The sequence below is a fragment of the Panthera onca genome, chromosome B1 (assembly GCF_046562875.1).
Source record: "Panthera onca isolate mPanOnc1 chromosome B1, mPanOnc1 haplotype 2, whole genome shotgun sequence".
Taxonomy (NCBI): domain Eukaryota; kingdom Metazoa; phylum Chordata; class Mammalia; order Carnivora; family Felidae; genus Panthera; species Panthera onca.
Genome location: NC_138342.1, coordinates 76,709,150 through 76,728,304, shown reverse-complemented (window position 1 = coordinate 76,728,304; position 19,155 = coordinate 76,709,150). Strand labels below are relative to the sequence as shown.

Below are 19,155 nucleotides of genomic sequence, written 5' to 3'. Positions count from 1 at the left end.
TTGCAGCTTTGTGATATCCTAAGCAGAGAACCCATCCACGCCATGTCAGACTTATGACATACAGAACTGTGAACTAATACATGTGTATTGTTTTAAACTTCTAAGTGTGTGGTACTTTGTTACACTGCAAAAGCAAACTAATACACTGGTTTAGCTTTATTCTTTAAAATATGAGCAATAATGTCTAATGCCCTAGTATTTGAGAACAACTAGTCCTGTGCCTACCCAACATGGGAGAAAAATACTGGTTAATTATACTACTTTCTTTAACAAATATCATATGCTTATGCTCCTATGCTAGACATCCACACTGTATTAAACAGTAGTAATAGAAATTGAACTCACCTCGTAGTCTTAAAGACATCGTCTAGTTACAGAAATTTCTTGTTAGGTAGGTAGGTAAGAAGGTAGATAGATGGTCAGCATTACAATGGCATAAGTGCTATAATAAAGAAATTAAGTGGATTTAAGGGGGGAAACCTGTGATTTTGAAAATGATTAAAAATTTTGTTCTGTGAGATACAACAGTTAGGTCTTCTTAAACTGTAATTATAAAGTAAGCAAACATTTAAAGGTCCTAGATCCTAGCAAACAGGAATTCAGTAAGTAGAATATATACTGAAAAAAAAATCATTTTGGATGAAAAACACTACTGACAGCCCTAATTTACATATTTTACAATATTGTCTACTTTTTTTCCAGCTTCGGAATTTTTCCTATCAAGAAGCTCCATTTGCAGGGTATCCCCTTACCAATTTACCCCTATAAGATTAATAATTTCCTAATATATTATCAAAATACATGAAAGTAATAAGTAACACAACTATATATTGAAATATGAAAATGTGGCTGAAAAGTTAATTTATTAAAACCACATTCTTTCTCAAAAACCATTCCTATAGTTTTAGTTCAAAGTTAAAGTCAGATTCAAATACAAAAACTAATAATTCCAAAGTCAGTATTTTAACAGTCATCACTTGCTATTAGAACACCAAATGTATTCTGGCATGAGATACCTTTCCTTCTTTTCATGAACAGACTCACCACCACACTGAAAACATAGGTTATATATTTCAGAAGTTGGAATAATTTATTTATACCAGCAAAATATAAATTTCATAAAGAGATATGAAATTTCAAAAGGTCTGTCTTTATTATTTTAACAACAACATACATCACAATTAAGCATCTGCATGTCAAATGTGTTTATTCTTGCCTTTCATGTAAAGCTTCTATTGCCTTATGAATGACAGAGATTCTTTCGGAACTTAAACTTATATTTTCAGCTGTTGATCAGAGAGAGAGAGTTCTACCAATTTTCTAAATAAATCACCCCTTCAATTTCACTTAGAACATAATGCTTTATATTATCTTGGGTTTTATGAGCCCCTCACTGTAAGTGAGCTACAAAATGCAGGATTCAGAACTCTTAGAGCAGAATTATATTCTGAAACTGAGCTCTATCCATAGGCCCAAATAAAATTCCCAGACAGTGTTACACCTCAAATTACACATTCATAAAATCAAAGTTTACCTTTCTCATCTCTCATCAAGTGCTCCAACTATACTTTAAGAGTCTATCAATCTACAAGTATTACAACTTGCCATGCACTAATGTAATGATTGTATGACTTTTTTTACCCATGAAAAAGTCTGCCCTTGAGGGACACAGTGTTTTCTTAATCAAATTTTGACCTTATGTTTATTTGTGCATGCTCGTATTTGATGTCTATTACATTAAATTGATATTTTCACGACTACTTAAAAATTAGCCTTTTTCGAAATGAATTTAGTTTTGCTTAGCTCCTACAGTTTTATTTTTCCCATGTAGGAGAAAGCCTAAATATTAAATGCCACAAACATAGTTTCTAGCTTCACTAGTCCTACAAATTCTTAAATACATAATAAAGTGTAATGTATTCTATATGTGATACTTGAATTAAACATTGTAGAGATTTAAAGGGGTTCAGAATTCATGGGTCCACCACAGAATATTATGTGGAATAAGGTCATTTGAACTGGCCCTGGAAAAATAGGTAGAATTACACATTTCAAGAGTAGAAGAAGGACAAATTGACAAAGGAACAAAGTAAGAAAAGTAGATAGAAAAATGTAGATGTGCACTGAAAGGAGTTATTTCATATAGCTGGAGACTACTGTTCATGCAAAGCTGTAGAGAAGTAAGAATAATTGAATAAGTTGGAGCCAGAGGGAAGATAATGAAAAATATCTGGCTAATGTGACACAATTATATTTAGGATATAATTAATTTTACAAAATCTCTGAAACCAGAAATTGTATGAGTTGACTGGCTTTACTCATTAGCTACATGTTGAAAATTTGGTAAAGAAAAAGATCCACAATAAAAAGACAATATCCTAAGCAGTCACTAACAAATAAAGACCAAGAAGCATTCAAGTGTGTATGTCTCTATATATGACTATTCTAAAGTTGGAGTACCAGTGTTCCTAATAGAATTATATATCAAGATAGGTGGAAAAATTAGAATTATACATAATTCTCCCTGCTATGTTTTGCAAATGAAAATAGTAGCTCTTACAGAAAAATTACTCCAAGTATTATTAGGCTTGTTAATAATTTTCACCCATTGTAAGCATAAAATCAATTTTCCAGCCCAGGGATTCTTTAGTCTATGTATTACTCACACCTTACTGAGGCAGAAAATGTGATAAACCTACCAGCTCCTGAAGCATACCACAAACAAGTACAGGTGGGAAAAGTAATTCTAGTTATCAGGAAAGAAAACTCATTCCATTTCTTTGTAGCTTCTCATTTTCAGAACTTCCCTAAAGCTTAACTAAAGCACATAATCCTAACAAAGTTACTCTTTTTAATCATTAAACTGGAAAGGCAGGGGGTTATAGTGAGAGGTTACAATTTAATCCTTTACAAAACCACTCAGATAAGGCTTATTCCACAGGCACTGGCATTCATAAGGCAGTCTCAAATTCATGAGAAAACGGTTGTATCAACTTCATAATTCTCTGTGCCAAAGAAAAAAAGAGAGTTGGCCTGGATAATTTAGAATTATAAATGAAATATTCATATTATCTATATTGATAAATATAAGTCTCTAAACTCTTTCCATAACAGAATGTCATAGGAAAAGAGAAACATATGTGTGTGTGTATGTGTGTGTATGGGTGAGTCCTATTATGATTATAGCACTCTATTTTACATACATATACAACTTATTTAAATCTTTCTTAAATTTTTATGAGGTAGATATTATAGATAAGGAAATTGTGATTTAGAGAGCCAAAATGCAAATCAAGATTAGATTCCAAAGCCTGAGTTCCTCCCATTACAACCATGGCTTGTCTGTGTTCCTACACACCTCCAGATCTGGCACAATTAGGCATGGGAACTTGGCAGCATCTGGCTGACCTGTAAAGGTCTGGAAATAAAGCAGCCAATGCCAAAAAATTAGAATTGACCAAAGCACTGTCTGGAATTAATTTGTAAAAATAATTACAGTAAAATTCAATGTTTGCCTAACTTTAACGATATACCTACCATTAGGATAGTTGTAAAGTTATGGTACTTATCCTCAAATAGAGAAAAAAATAATTATGTTCACTCCTGATTTTATATTGTACTAATTAGCACTAGAAATTATTAGAACATTGCAGTATCATTTAAGTGTCATTCACTGCCCACTAACCTGAAAGAAATCTGAGAATTTTATCTTTAGTCTACAGAGTTAAGCCCAAAACTGAATTTTCCCTGTTCTTCACTGCAGTGGCTTCACTCTAAGTAAACTCAACTTCATCTTTCCAAGGAGATTTCATTTTACAGAGGAAAGAACACACAAATGAGGCCTTCCAGGTAGAAATGGATCATTACACTAATTGTGAGAAATGGATCCAAAGCAAAACAAATCTTTGAAAACTTTAATCCAAACTTTGCCAGATTAAAAAAAAAGTATATATTCATATATAATGAAGTTACTTTTTTGTACTTTAGAATGTGCTGATTTATGAGAGTTCACTATTGAAAGAGGAGGTTAAGATGGTGGAGGAGTAGGGTGCCCTAAGCTCGCCTCATCCCTCAAACACAGCTAGATAAACATCAAGTCATTCTGAACACCCAAGAAATCAATCAGAGAAAACAAACTGCATAACTAGAGATTTAAAAAATGGCCTCATCATGATAGGTAGGAGTTGCGTAGACTTGTTTGGGGGAGAAAGGAGCTGCAGGTACTACAGAAGGGAGGAAACTCTGATCATGGAAAGGAGGGATACAGAAAGAGAGAGAGAGACAGAGAGAGAGAGACAGAAAGAGAGAGACAGACAGAGAGAGAGAGAGAGACAGAGAGTGAGACAGAGAGAGAGAGAGAGATTGAGAACATCTGCAGAGCTTTGCACAAGAAAAACTGTTCCCCAAAACCATTGACTGGGAAAAGAAGAAGGGCTGTATACTCCAAGGTTTTATAAACAACTGAGTGCAAAGTCTCAAGTTTTAGAGGACCTCCATTGCCAGGGTTCTGCCTGGTAGACTTAGCCGACTTCTGGTGGGGAAGCAGGGTGGAGATCCATGAGCTGGCAGCATGGTCTGAGGATCCCCCGGGTAGCATGGGAAGAAACAGTGCCGCTTCTTGGAGTGTATTTGGGAAAGGTGGCATGAGCTCTCTGGGGTTAAAAGACCTGATGCGCACTAATGAGTTTCTCTATTCACTAGCATTGGAATGGGGATGCGGGCTGAGGGCAGCGAGCCTGGTGCCAGCCTTCTGCTGTGCTTTACCATAAACTCCAACCAGCTGTATGGCCATGCGACCAACTGACACCTGGCCACAGCATGGTGAGACCCTCCACCAGAGGATCAGTGGGGCTCCATGCCCTGGGTGTCTCTGAAGATGGGAGTTTTGAAACCTAGCCTCACCTAAGATAAAACATGGAGTGCTGTGCTGCCTGCAGGCAGACAGCTCTGACACAGGATGAGGGCAGGGATGTGACAAAACCCAGGGACATAGAAGCGTGATGATTTGCTCTTCTGTGAGGCTTTCGTGAGGAGTGGCACCTTGAACTCCCCCAAACAGAGACTAGATTGCTGCCCTAGGCCTTTTCCTGCCTTCACCCATCAGTATAGACCCACTTCAGTGAGCAAAACAGCACCACCAAGAGGAGGCCAGGAGCCACTTACACCAAACCGTGCCTTCCTGTGCCCTGCAGGTGCATCACCACTATGGCAGGTACACCTGAGAATCAGCACAGTAGCTGCAGCCCCAGAAGACCAGCACTAACCCCTCCCACGCACAATGTCTACTGACCATAGAGTGCTATAAAGCTTCAGCTCTAAAGGGAAATAGAATCTAGCTGCCTTTGTTTTTGTTTTGTTTTGTTTTTTAATATAAAATACAGTAAGAACATTTATGTATTTTTTTTGATCTAGGTTCTATTAACTAACAGACCAAAACACATCTAAAATCTAGCTTCCTTTTTTTTGTATCTAGCTTCTCTGTTTTTCATTTTTAATTTTTTTTGGATCTAGTTTCTTTTAACAAGTAGACCAAACATACATAGGATCTAGGTTCTTCTTTGTTTTGACCTCTTCTTAATATACCTATTCATCTCACGAGAAGGAATACAACAGACTTTCCTATTAATCACACACACACACACACACACACACACACACACACACACACTCACACACACACAAACAAACCAGGGACCCAGACAAAATGACTAGATAGAGGAATTTACCCCCCAGAAAAAGAACAGGAAGAAGTCACAACCAGGGATTTAATCGATACAGATACAAGTAAGATGTGTGAACCAGATTTTAAAACAACAATCATAAGGATACTAGCTGGGTTTGAGAAAAGTATAGAAGACACTAAGGAATACTTACTGTAGAGATAAAAGAACTAAAAACTAGACTGGCCAAAATAAAAAATGTTATTACTCAGTTGCAAAACTGACTGGTGCAATGACAACAAAGACAGACAACTCAAAAGAAGGAATCAGTGATACAGAAGATAAAATTATTGGAAATAATGGAGCTGAAAAGAAGAGGGAAAGAAAGATATTGGATCACAAATGTAGACAGTGAAATCAGCGAATCTTTAAAGTATAATAACATTCCTATCATATGAGTCCCAGAAGAAGAAGATAAATAAAAAGGGGCAGAAGATTTATTTGAGCAAATTATAGATGAAAACTTTCCTAATCTGGGAAAGAAAAACAACATCAAAATCCAAAAAGGACAGAGAACTCGCATTAATTCAACAAAAGCTGGCCATCATGAAGAAATACCATAGTCAAATTCACAAAATACTCAGACAAGGAAAGAATCCTGAAAGCATCAAGGGAAAAATACTTCCTTAACCTACAAGGGAAGACATATCGACTTCACAGCAGATCTCTCCACAGAAACTTGGCAAGATAGAAGGAAGTGGCATGCTGAAGGGGAAAAATATGCAGTGAATAATACTTTATCCATAAAGGCTGTCATTCAGAACAGAAGGAAAGATAAAGTTTCCCAGACCAAAAAAAAAAAAAAAAATTAAAGGAGATAGACCAATAAACCAGTCATACAAGAAATAATAAAGAAAATTCTTTGAGTGGGAAAGACCAAACACAACAAAGACTAGAAAGGAACAGAGAATATCACCAGAAACTTTTTAGGTAACACAATGGCACTAAATTCATATGATAATCACTCGGAATGTAAATGGACTAAATGTTCCAATCAAAAGACATACGTATCAGAATGGAAAACAAACAAACACACAAACAAACAAAAACGAGACCTAGCTACATGATGCCTAAAAGAGGCTCATTTTAGACCTAAAGACACCTACCAACTGAAAGTGAGAGGATGAAGACGCATCTATCTTGGTAAGGGACACCAAAGGACAGCCAGGGTAGCCATATTTTTAAACCAAAGACTGTAACAAGAGATGAAGAAGGGCATTACATCATAACTAAGGGTCTATCCATCAAGAAGATCTAACAATTGTAAATATTTATGTCTCCAACCTGAAGGCACCCAATATACAAATCAATAACAAACATAAATTCATTGATAATAATACAATAGTAGGAGAATTTAACACCCAACTTACAACAATGGACAGATCACCTAAGCAGAAAATCAACACGGAAACAATGGCTTTGGATAACACACTGGACCAGATGGACTTAACATATATTCAGAACATTTCATCCTAAAGCAGAATACACACCTTTATGAATGCACATGGAACATTCTCCATAATAGATCACACACTGGGTCACTAATAACCCCTTAAAAAACACAAAAAGACTGAGATCATACCACACAAATTTTCAGACCACAATGCTATATAACTTGAAGTCAACCACAATAAAATCATTTGGAAAGACTACACATACATGAAGATTAAATAATATCCCACTAAAGAATAAATAGGTTAACCAGGAAATTAAGGAAGAAACTTGAAAAATACATGGAAACAAATGATAATGTAAACATGACATGTCCAAAACCTTTGGAATTAAACAAAGGTAATCCTACAAGGGAAGTATATTCCAATACAGGACTACTTCAACAAGTAAGAAAAGTCTCAAATTTACAACCTAACCTTACACCTATAGGAGCTAGAAATGGAACAGCAAGCAAAGCCTAAAGCCAGCAGAAGACAGGGAATAATATAGATTAGAGTAGAAATAAATGATACTGAAACAAACAAACAAACAAACAAAAAAAACAAAACAGTGGAAAAGATCAACAGAACTAAGGGCTGGTTCTTTAAAAGAATTAATACAATTAATAAACCCCAAGCCAGACTTATCAAAAAGATAAAGGAAACAAATAAATAATAAACAAAAGAGGAGATATCACAACCGACACCACAGAATACAATCAATTATTAGAGAATATTGTGAAAAAAATTATGCCAACACACTGGGCAATGTGAAAGAAATGGAAAAATTGCTAGACACATACAAATTACCAAAACGAAAACAAGAAGAAATAGAAAATGTGAACAGACTGATAACCAGCAAAGAAATTAAATCAATAATCAAAAATCTCCCAACAAACAAAACCCCAGGGCTAGATGGCTTCCCAGACATTTCAAGAAGAGTTAATACCTATTCTCAAACTGTTCCAAAAAATAGAAATGGAAGGAAAACTTCCAAACTCTTTCTACAAGTCCAGCATTACCTCAATTCTGAAACCATACAAAGACCCCACTAAAAAGGAGAATTAAAGACAAATATCTCTGATGAACATGGATGCAAAAATTCTTAACAAAATAATAGCAAACTGAATTTTACAATACATTAAAAGAATTATTCACCATGATCAAGTGGGATTTATTCTTGGGCTGCAGGGCTGGTTCAAAATTCACAAATCAATCACCGTGACACACCACATTAATAAAAGAAAGGATAAGAACCATATGATCTTCTTAAAAGATACAAAAAAGCATTTCATAAAATACAGCACCCACTCTTGATAAAAACCCTCAATAAAGTAAGGTATGGATGGAACATACCTCAACAACATAAAAGCCATATACAAAAGACACACATGTAATATCATCCTCAATGGGGCAACACTAAGAGCTTTTCCTCTACAGAGAGCATCAGGGATCTTGACTCTCACCTTTACTATTTAACATAGTACTGGGAGTCTTAGCCTTAGCAATCAGACAACAAAAAGAAATGAAAGGCATTCAAATGGGCAAAGAATAAATCAAACTTTCACTCTTTGCAGATGACATGATATTCTAAGTAGAAAACCTGAAAGCGCCATCAAAAAAATTGCTAGAACAAATACATGAACAAATACATGACAGCAAAGTCACAGGATACAAAATCAACACACAGAAATCTGTTGCATTTTTATACACCAATAATGAAGCAGCAGAAAAAGAAATCAATGAATTCATGCCATTTACAATTGCTCCAAACACAATAAGATACCTAGGAATAAACCTAACCAAAGCAGTATAAGATCCATACTATGTAAACTATAGAACACATATGAAAGAAATTCAAGAGGACAAAAAATGCTCATGGATTGGAAGAACAAACACTGTTAACATTTCTATACTACCCAAGCAATCTATACATTTAATGCAGTCCCTATCAAAATACCATCAGCATTTCACAGAGCTAGAAGAAATCACCCTAAATTTTGTATGAAACCACAAAAAAACTATGAATAGTCAAAACAATCCTGAAAAAAAAAGCAAAGATAGAGGTATCCATTCTTCAAACTACCTTACAAAGCTGTAACCACAAGACAGTATGGAACTAGCACAAACACAGATTAATGGAACAGAATAGAAAACCCAGAAATGTATGCACAAATATATGTTCAATTGATCTTCGATAAAGCAGTAAAGAATATCCAGTGGAAAACAGACAATCTCTTCAACAAATGGCGCTGGGAAAACTTGACAGTGACATGCAGAAAAATGAAATTGGACCACTTTCTTACACCATACACAAAAATAAATTCAAAGTGAAGGAAAGACCTAAATATGAGACGGGAAACCATAAAAATCTAAAGAACACAGGCAGCAACCTCTTTGACCTCAGCCATAGCAACTTCTTACTTGACATGTCTCTGGAAGCAGGGGAAACAAAAGCAAACATGTACTACTGGGACATCATCAAGATAAAAAGCTTCTGCACAGAAAAGGAAATAACAGAACTAAGAAGCAGACTTTTAAAAGATATTTGAGAAGAAGATATTTGCAAATGACATATGACAAATGTGATAATAGTTAGTACCCAAAATCTATAAAGAAGTCAACACCTGGGGCGCCTGGGTGGCTCAGTCGGTTAAGCAGCCGACTTCGGCTCAGGTCATGATCTCGCGGTCCGTGAGTTCAAGCCTTGCGTCGGGCTCTGTGCTGACAGCGCAGAGCCTGGAGCCTGTTTCAGATTCTGTGTCTCCCTCTCTCTGACCCTCCCCCGTTCATGCCATATTTTTAAATTTCTCCCCGTTCATGCCATATTTTTAATTTTCTCTCTCTCTGTCTCAAAAATAAATAAACGTTAAAAAAAAATTTTTTTTTAAAGAAGTCAACACTTAAAAAAAAAAAACAACCCAGTGAAGAAATGGGCAGAAGACATGAATAGACACTTTTCCAAAGAAGACATCCAGATGGCTAAGAGACACATGAAAAGATGCTCAACATCACTCATTATCAGAGAAATACAAATCAAAAGCATGATGAGATACCACCTCACACCTGTCAGAGTGGCAAAAATTAACAACCCAGGAAACAACAGATGTTGGTGAGGATGTAGAGGAAGAGGAATCTTCTTACACCACTGGTGAGAATGCAAACTGTTAAGCAGTACTACCCTATGATCCAGCTACTGCACTACTAAGTATTGATCCAAAGGATACAAACATACAGATTTGAAGCAGCATATCCACTCCAATGTTTAGAGCAGCATTATCAATAATAGCCAAACTATGGAAAGAGCCCAAATGTCCACTGACTGATGAATAAATAAAAAAGACATAGTATATATATATAGATAGATATATATAGATATAGATATAGATATAGATATAGATATAGATATAGATATATAGATATATGTATGTATATGTATATGTGTGTGTGTGTGTGTGTATATATATATATATATATATATATATATACACACACACATACATACACACACACACAATGGAATATTACTCGGTGATCAAAAAGAATGAAACCTTGCCTTTTGCAAGGATATGGATGGAGCTAGAGTGTATTATGCTAAATGAAATAATTCAGCCAGAAAAAATCAAATACCATATGATTTCACTTATATATGGAAATAAGAAAACAGATAAACATATGGGAAGGGGAAAAAGGAGAGAGGGGGAAACAAACTAGAAGAGACTCTTTAATTTTTAAAAATAATGTTTTTATCTATTTTTTTTTTTTTGAGAGAGAGAGAGGGAAAGCCAGGGAGGGGCAGAGAGGGAGACACAGAATCTCAAGCAGGCTCCAGGCTCTGAGCTGTTAGCACAGAGCCTGACGTGGGGCTCGAACCAATAAACCATGAGATCACGACCTGAATAGAAGTTGGACGCCTAACCCACTGAGCCACCCAGTCACCCCTAAGAGACTCTTAAAGATAGAGTACAAACTGAGTGTTGATGAGGGAATGGGTGGGGGATGGGCTAAATGGGTGATGGGTATTAAGGAGGGCATTTGTGATGAGCACTGGTTGTTATATGTAAGTGATGAATCACTGAATTCTACTCCTAAAAACCAGACTAATATCACACTATATGTTAACTAACTAGAATTTAAATAAATTTTAAAAAATAATGTTTTTTTTTTTTTTTTGAAAGAGACGGGGGTAGGGGGAGAGAGCGAGGGAGACACAGATTTCAAAGCAGGCTCCAGGCTCAGAGCTGACAGCACAGAGCCCGACACAGGCCTTGAACCCACGAACCATGGGATCCTGACGTGAGTGAAGTTGGACTAATATTTTTTTTTAAAAGAGAGGGTCACCTGAGTGGCTCAGTCAGTTGAGTGCCCAACCTCGGCTCAGGTCATGATCTTGAGGTCAGTGAGTTCAAGCCCCACATCAGGCTTACTGCTGTCAGCACAAAGCCAGCTTGGGATCCTCTGTTCTCCTCTCTCTGCCCCTACTCCACTTGTGCTCTCTAAAAAATAAATAAACATTTTAAAAACTTTTTTTTTAAAGAGAGTTCACTATTTGTGTTAAGGTATACCTCATGTCTGTTCACTTAGCCTTCCAGAAAACATAAAACCTCTTACAATAATGGCTTTATAAATATTTTGACATATCAAACTGCCAAAGTCTTAGCACCACTAGAAACTTGCAATCTTCTAATTCACAGTAAGATGAATAATAACCACAATTTCTGTATTTGAAATAATTGATGTTCAATATATCTGTGAGGACATATAAATAATAAAAAAAACCACCAAATTTCAATACTATGGTTAATGTAACAAAATAGTGACCTATACAGGGCATCGAAACTTGGCACTTAATACAAAGAACCACTATTTTTAATGAATATAATAGCTGTGTATCTTCTACATCATAAATGGTGAATAATGTGTTTGAATGTAAACTAAACAATGAAGTCACAATATGAAGCTCTGCTCAGACAAAACTCATCTTCCTATATTTCCAGTGTGCAAAACCATAGTGAATAGTTAAAAGATGTACACAGAATATTTCCTGCCTCCACAAAGAGAATATACCAAACTCCATGAAACAACTGAGCTTCAGGGAAGCCGCAAAAGTAAGGAAATGACATTTGAACCATGTTTGCAACATATAAGTGTCTAATCTCAAAACCGGTAAATATTTCTGTATCTCCCGCATTTCTCATGCACATTCTGTAGGACGATAACAATTACTACATGAAACAAGGATGTAATGTTGTGGTTTAAGAAATGCTGAGTTAAAGAAGATGAGCAAATTCAGGACTTTCTAAAGCCTTTAATATTCCAATATTCTTTTTAAGCATCCAACAGTGAGATAGAATGTGCAACATTTTCCAAAATCATTTCACTTTAGAAATCCCATTTCAAACAGGGCTATTCAAAGAACATTTTGGAAAATACTGTGCTATACTATGCTCGCTATCTCTACCACAAGGTATAGGCAATATTCAAAAATAATTTCAAAGGAGGGTGTGATTCACTGGAAGTAGAGTAGAAAAATTAAAAAAATTTATGGAGAAGGAGGCTTTGTACCAGGTCTGGGAAAATAAACAGGATTTAAATGAGTAAAAAGATGATGTTCCAGGCAGGTAAACAAATATAAAAAGGCATATACTGACACTACATCTCTGTGAAACATTGACCAGTAAAGGATTAAAAAAATGTTGCATGGGATTAAAAAAAAAAGGTGCCTGGGTGGCTCCGTTGGTTAAGCTTCCAACTTCGGCTCAGGTCATGATTTCATTATTAGTGGGTTCGAGGTCACGTCAGGCTCTGTGCTAATAGCTCAGAGTCTGGAGCCTGCTTTGGATTCTCTCTCCCTGTCTCTTCCTCTCCCCCCACCAGACTCTCCCTCTCTCTCTCTCTCTCTCTTTCAAAAATAAACATGAAAATTTTTTTGAAAAATAAAATTTTTTTGAAAAATAAAGCACGGGGCTTTACCATTATGACGTTCACCTCTAAACCAATATTGAATCCCCCATTGCTTAATGTTATGGGTGTGGGCTGGGCAAATGCTTTGGAACTGTGTGGCCAGATTGTAAAAAGCTTCAAAAGAGAGAGAAAAAGAATCACTCTTCATTAATCCATTAATTACCCATTAATCCATTAACCCATTACTCGTCATTAATCCATGTGACACCTGCCTCCTCTCTGCCAAGCTGAGGTTGTAGGATGTATGTGTGGAGAAGGGTGCCGAAAGGGAAGGTACCTCAAGAGCATCTGAGTTAGACATTACATTTTGAACCTAGCGTATGTCTACTCTAGCAGTCTATCTGCCTCTCATTAAGCAGGTTCTCCTCTCCTGTCTTGTCCATTTTTTTTCTTTCATCACAGCTGCACTATTTTGGGTAATACAATATGCAGGAGACCTACCTCTCACTTAGACCTCCTAAAATGTTATTTACATCCAATATTTCATTTGTTTAGCAATGATATAAAGCCAAATATATTCTACTAATGCAGATGTTAGGAAAATATAAAGAAAATTCCTTTAAGAGCAAATTAAGAGCGATGATTATTTGATTCTCTCTCTCTCTCTTTTTTTTTTTTTTTTTTTTTTTTTTGGTTTCTAATCAAATTGCAAGAAGCTTAATTTTTGTAAAAACTTAAAATTAATTGTTAGGTAATGACAATATTTCTCTGGATACATGAGCATTTTGCAATCCTTGTGAGTTACGATTGAGGTTCAGGGGTTCAGTAACTGTTAACAGCTCCTTCTTTTATTTGTACACAACCTTTTATTTGTACACAAATTTGTATACAATATTCCCTTGAGAAGGAATATTGTAGCAAAGTTAAGAATGTGGAATAGATTCCTGTTTTAATAAATGAATTGGAAATTACTTATGTGGAAATATTTGATCTTTCCTCTAGTTTATACATAGCTGGCAGTCTTAATGGGATTATCCTCATCCTATGTTTGATATTTTTGACTAATAGCTTTCTTTGATTATGGAAGACAATGAAGTTTTTGCTAAAGTTTATAAGAATAAGTACAAGAATGCCTTTCTCAGAGTTAGACACTGAATGTGGTTTCAGTAACCAGCTTATAATATTTGATAGTATGATGTCTACATACTACACTAAATGCTCTTTCAAAGCATATGAAAGTATATTTACATCATATCTACCAAAAAGTTGATTTATAATAAGGTTAAATGAAACAAAATAGGAATAATTTACTTACAGATTATGAATGGTATAGTATAATGGAATTATACTATAGAGTAAATGCAGCAAACTGTTCCTAGAAGATTTTATAAAAGGTGCATATAAATTATATTGAAAAAAGGAAAATAACAAATGTTAAAATGAATATAGAATAGACCTCCAGCCAGAGTAAATTTATTAAAGGTTTACTCAGCCCTTAGGAGATATAAAACCACTCACTGTCTCATCTTCTGTTGACCTGGGTCACAAACATATTTGAGATCAGTAGCTCTGGGGGCACTATCAGTTCCAGTAATGGATTCATTATTTCCATCTATCTTGCAACAAATATTTATTAAACATGCCCTATGTGTAAAGTTCAGTGATGGACATTGGGAATACAAATGCCTAGAGAATTTCTGATCTGGTAGTATGCAGATAGCCCAACTAATAAAATGTCGTATCTGATGATACCTTTGATAAAAATACAAAGAAACAAAAAACAAAGAATTATTGGAAAGAAAAGAAGTGGGAGGATTAGAACTAGCTGAGCTCACCAGGGAAGTCTTGTTAGAGAAGGCAGCATTTGACAAGGGATTTGAAGAATTAATTAGATTTTTAAAGGATTTTAGAAAGGTAAGGAGAGTGAATTTCAGGTATAGTAAATGCTTCTTGAATTACTATAAGAAAAAATAGTGCCTCTAGCATTAATATTAGAAAAAAAAAGGTGCAGGGCCACCTGGGTGACTCAGTCAGTTAAGTGTTGGACTCTTGATTTCAGCTCAGGTCAGGATCTCATGGTTTCTGACTTCAAGCTCCGCAGGAGGCTCTTTGTTGACAGCATAGAGCATACTTGGGATTCTCTGTCTCCCTCTGCCCCTTCTCTCTCTCTCTCTCTCTCTCTCTCTCAAAATAAATAAATACACATTTAAAAAGAAAAAGAGTGTAAAAAGAGTACATGAGAGGTCAACTTAGGAGTTTGGTTGTTTTTGGTTTTGTTTGTTTATTTATTTTGAGAGAGACAGAGTGAGCATGGGTGAGCGGGGGAGGGGTAGAGAGAGGGGGAGAGACTGAATCCCAAGCAGGCTCCACACTGTCAATGCTGAGCCCTATGCAAGGCTTGAACTCACAAACTGCAAGATCATGACCTGAGCTGAAATCAAGAATTGGATGTTTAACTAACTGAGCCACCCAGGAGCTCCAGGAATCTAGCCTTTTTTAAAAAAAATAAAATAAGAAATGGGATGGCATTGAAGTGTTTTGAATAGGAGAATGTTATCTTCAAAATACAGCCTGTTTGTCCCCATGTCTATAACCCAGTGGGTGTCTCCAAGTATCTACATGGACAGGTGCGTAACACCTCTAAATGATCTGTCTTTCCTTCATTCTTTCATACTATGTGTGTATATATCATGGTATTGCACAAAATGATGGGATTTTAAAAGATGATGTCTATGATGCTCCACCTCATTTTGAAGGAACAATGCTCTGCAATGCCAAGCATTTTGGAGAGGGCTTGCAAAACATAGGGAATTCTACTGTATCAAAAAATATAATGAATCTTTCAGGTTGAGATTTTAAACTCCTTTCTCAGATTTGTGTTGACACGGCATAGACTGACTATAAGAATACCATTAAAAATTATTCTGGTTCTGTGATTCTATGCAAAGTATATGCAATGTATTTTCAATGACTGCATGACATTAAGGTTCTTTAGAGTGTAGCAAGTATGCATATACTGATAGTGAATACTGACAATTTAGTTTTAGTTAAGCATTTGTTAATGTATGCTAAGAGAAGCCTGCTGCCTACAGAAGCACGCTCTTCTATGAAGAGGCCCACAAGGCAAGCAAGTGATTTCCTTAGTCAACAGCCAGTGAAACTTTAAATCCTGCCAACAGCCTGGTGAGTGAACTTGGAGTTGGACACTCCCTAAATTGTGCCTTGAGATGACTGCAGTGCTAGTTGGCAACTCGACTGCAACCTTGTGAAGGACCCTGAACTAGTCACCCAGCTAAGCACTACTTGGGTTTGTGACCAACATAAACTTTGAAATAATAAATGTTTGTGTTATAAGCCAGTAAGTTTGGAGTAATTTGTTAGATATTAGCCAATTACTAATATATTTCAAAAACTAAAGAAAAAAATCCAACGGAAATTAGCTTAAATTGCCATTTATTTCAAATAAAACAATTCTGTAATTAAGTATGATTTGTTAAATTATTGAAGGGAAATGTATTTACATATATTTTGTATCATCTAAAATAGTCTGTTAATTTTTAAATTAAAGCTTTCTTTTATCTGAGAAAGAAGAATCAATCTTTAATTATGCAAGTGATGTAAAAGTGAGCATTAGAATTTAGAAAATCTCTAGCACATATAGTGATCTTTCTTTCTATTTTTGTTGTTGTGGTTGTTGTTGTTGTTGTTATTGTTGTTGGAATGCAATACCTTTTCCAGGAAATCCTGCTCAAGATGCCTTTATACTATTGACCCTTTTTCTCACCTTATGGTTCAGAACCAAGCCTTTCTCACTGGATCATTTTTCCCTGTAGATCATATCTCAACTTAGATTTGAGTTCCTTTCAGGTTCCACTGTCATGGGTCAGAAAGGCCAAAGAATTTAAATTATCGAAGGGAGGTCGGGAAGAATAGATCCTTGAAACCTAGGGACTCTCCAGCAGTCATCCCTGAGGACCATCTGCCAAAGAATTTAGAGCTCACTGTGGCAGCCTCTAACAGCTGAGAGAAAAGTGAGAAGGGGAAATACAAACTTTTCCTAGAAAAAAGAAATCAAAATAATAAAAAGCTTGACAGAAGTGAGGAGCATCTGTGGCCCAATATGCAACATCACACCCCTGATATTTGAAGATAACTCAATCCTCGACAAGGCTGGGAAGCCAAATCCCAAATCTGAGAAGATAGGAAATGTGAAAAGCCATCTTGACTTCTGACCAACCACAGATGAGAAGATAAAAAGCCTCCAAAACTTGCCAATATGCAATTAAGTAAATTTCATCCCAATATTTTAGGAAGTTCCTCTTTATTTTTCTTCATTGCCAAACTCCTAGAAGATATGATTTATGCCAAATGCCTTCATTTTCTCACCATCTTTTCCCTCCATTTCTTTTGCAATCTGGTATCATGCTTAACATTACTGAAATGGATTCTCACTATCCTCAATGAAATTAAAGTTAAGCCTTTTATTCTCCCAAATATTACTTGAAATTTCTGTAGCTTTGTCTATGAAATTATCTCCTTCATCTTCAAACTTTGCAGTTTTGTGTGATTTAAATTATCCTCCTCTATCTCCAGTTACTGTTATCTACTGTTACCTACTGTTACTGTTATCTCCAGTTACTATTGTTATTTTACTTCAACCCAAACCCCAACTGCAGGTATCTTTCATGGCTCAATCTGACCTTTTATTTTCTGCTGTCTCTTGACATTCAGGCCTCATATAAACCATGCTTGCCACACGATAAAGATACTGAAGATATTTTTACTCCTTGATTTAGCATTCAAGATTCTCCTTTCTTTAGTAGTTTAAGTAATTATGCCTCCAAACTTCTCCTCATATAACTCGTATAACTAGATCCCACTTTCACAATTATCCCTTTCTCTGTGCTTTTGAAAAGTACCCCCTGTTTTTATATCACTTAATTTTATGATTTAAAATTAATCTTGGTTGTCTTTTTGTTTCATAAGTGCCTTCATTGACTCTTTTTTTCAGACAACACAATCAATCTACCGTAATTTGGTTGGTTCAAAACAAAGGACAGAAGATGAGAAAACTGAGAACCAGGAGTATAAAAAAGTGTCCAACATGACACAAATATGTACTGGAAGAGCTAGAAGTATATTAGATCATCCAATCAAAGCCTCTTGATTGAGATTCTGCTCAGAAACTGAGAAGAAAATTTATACTGATCATTTATCTGAGTAGTTACTGCCAGTATATCTACTCTTATTTTAACTTCTTTTTGCATATTAGTCCACTACAATAAAAAAAAATTTGCATGAAGTAAAGTGAAAAATGTTCCATGTATAGTTTTTAATTTCATTAAAAATTATATTTGCTATAAACAGCAATATCCAAGAGTCAGTAGGACAAGCAAATTACTTGACTATACTGTTTCAGCACTGATATGTTTTCATGTCTCTGACATAAACTTTCCTAAATGAAAATTTCAAAATTATCTTTTCATGTTGTCTCTGAATTTGGAACAATTTTCTTTAGTAAGACTTTATATTTGTATAAAACTTTATACATTTCAGAGGACTTGAGAAAATTGAGAAGTCAGATTTCATGTGATATTTATTACTTCAGAAGAGATTCTTTGTTGTTTTCTAAATTGTGTCACTCCTTCCATTTTCTGTATCCTCTTTCTTATAAAGTATGTCACCACAGATTTCCCCTCACATTAATTAACAAACTACTTACATTAAGGTCTGGAATATTAGTAGCAGCATGGCATTTACCTAAGTGCACATTACCTATTAATCGCATGCTTCCCTGACAGGGACAAATACTCTCTGGTATTATCAGTCCTTCCTTTTCTCTTTTAATAGATTTATCACTATTTATGTATCCTTCCCTCTAACTTTCACATGCTTTTCATGTTTAAAATAATGTTGTGGAATCTGTTGTTGAAACAGATTTGACCAACCCATTCGACTGAAGATTCCTGATACTACGATTCCAAGATATCTAAAGAAGGTAATGATAAAGATTTTAAAAATTGGGAAGGTATGTCAGTAGTAATAGATTTAAAGTGTTAATATGACGTATTCAGTTAATAAGGGAGGAAAAGTGTTTTATA

The 19,155-nt window shown here is 35.5% G+C and overlaps 1 protein-coding gene across 3 annotated transcripts in view; it reads right to left on the bottom strand.

Moving 5' to 3' along the window:
- GRID2 (glutamate ionotropic receptor delta type subunit 2) overlaps positions 1-19,155 on the bottom strand; it is a 1,486,895-nt gene that overhangs the window by 1,214,123 nt on the left and 253,617 nt on the right. The window contains exon 1 of one of the 3 annotated variants that reach the window (XM_078445881.1): positions 2,700-2,800. The exons of the other annotated variants lie outside the window; for them this stretch is intronic. The gene's annotated coding sequence lies outside the window, so the exon portion shown is untranslated. Of the gene's footprint in view, positions 1-2,699; positions 2,801-19,155 lie in introns of those variants that run through there. 3 annotated transcript variants of the gene reach the window in all.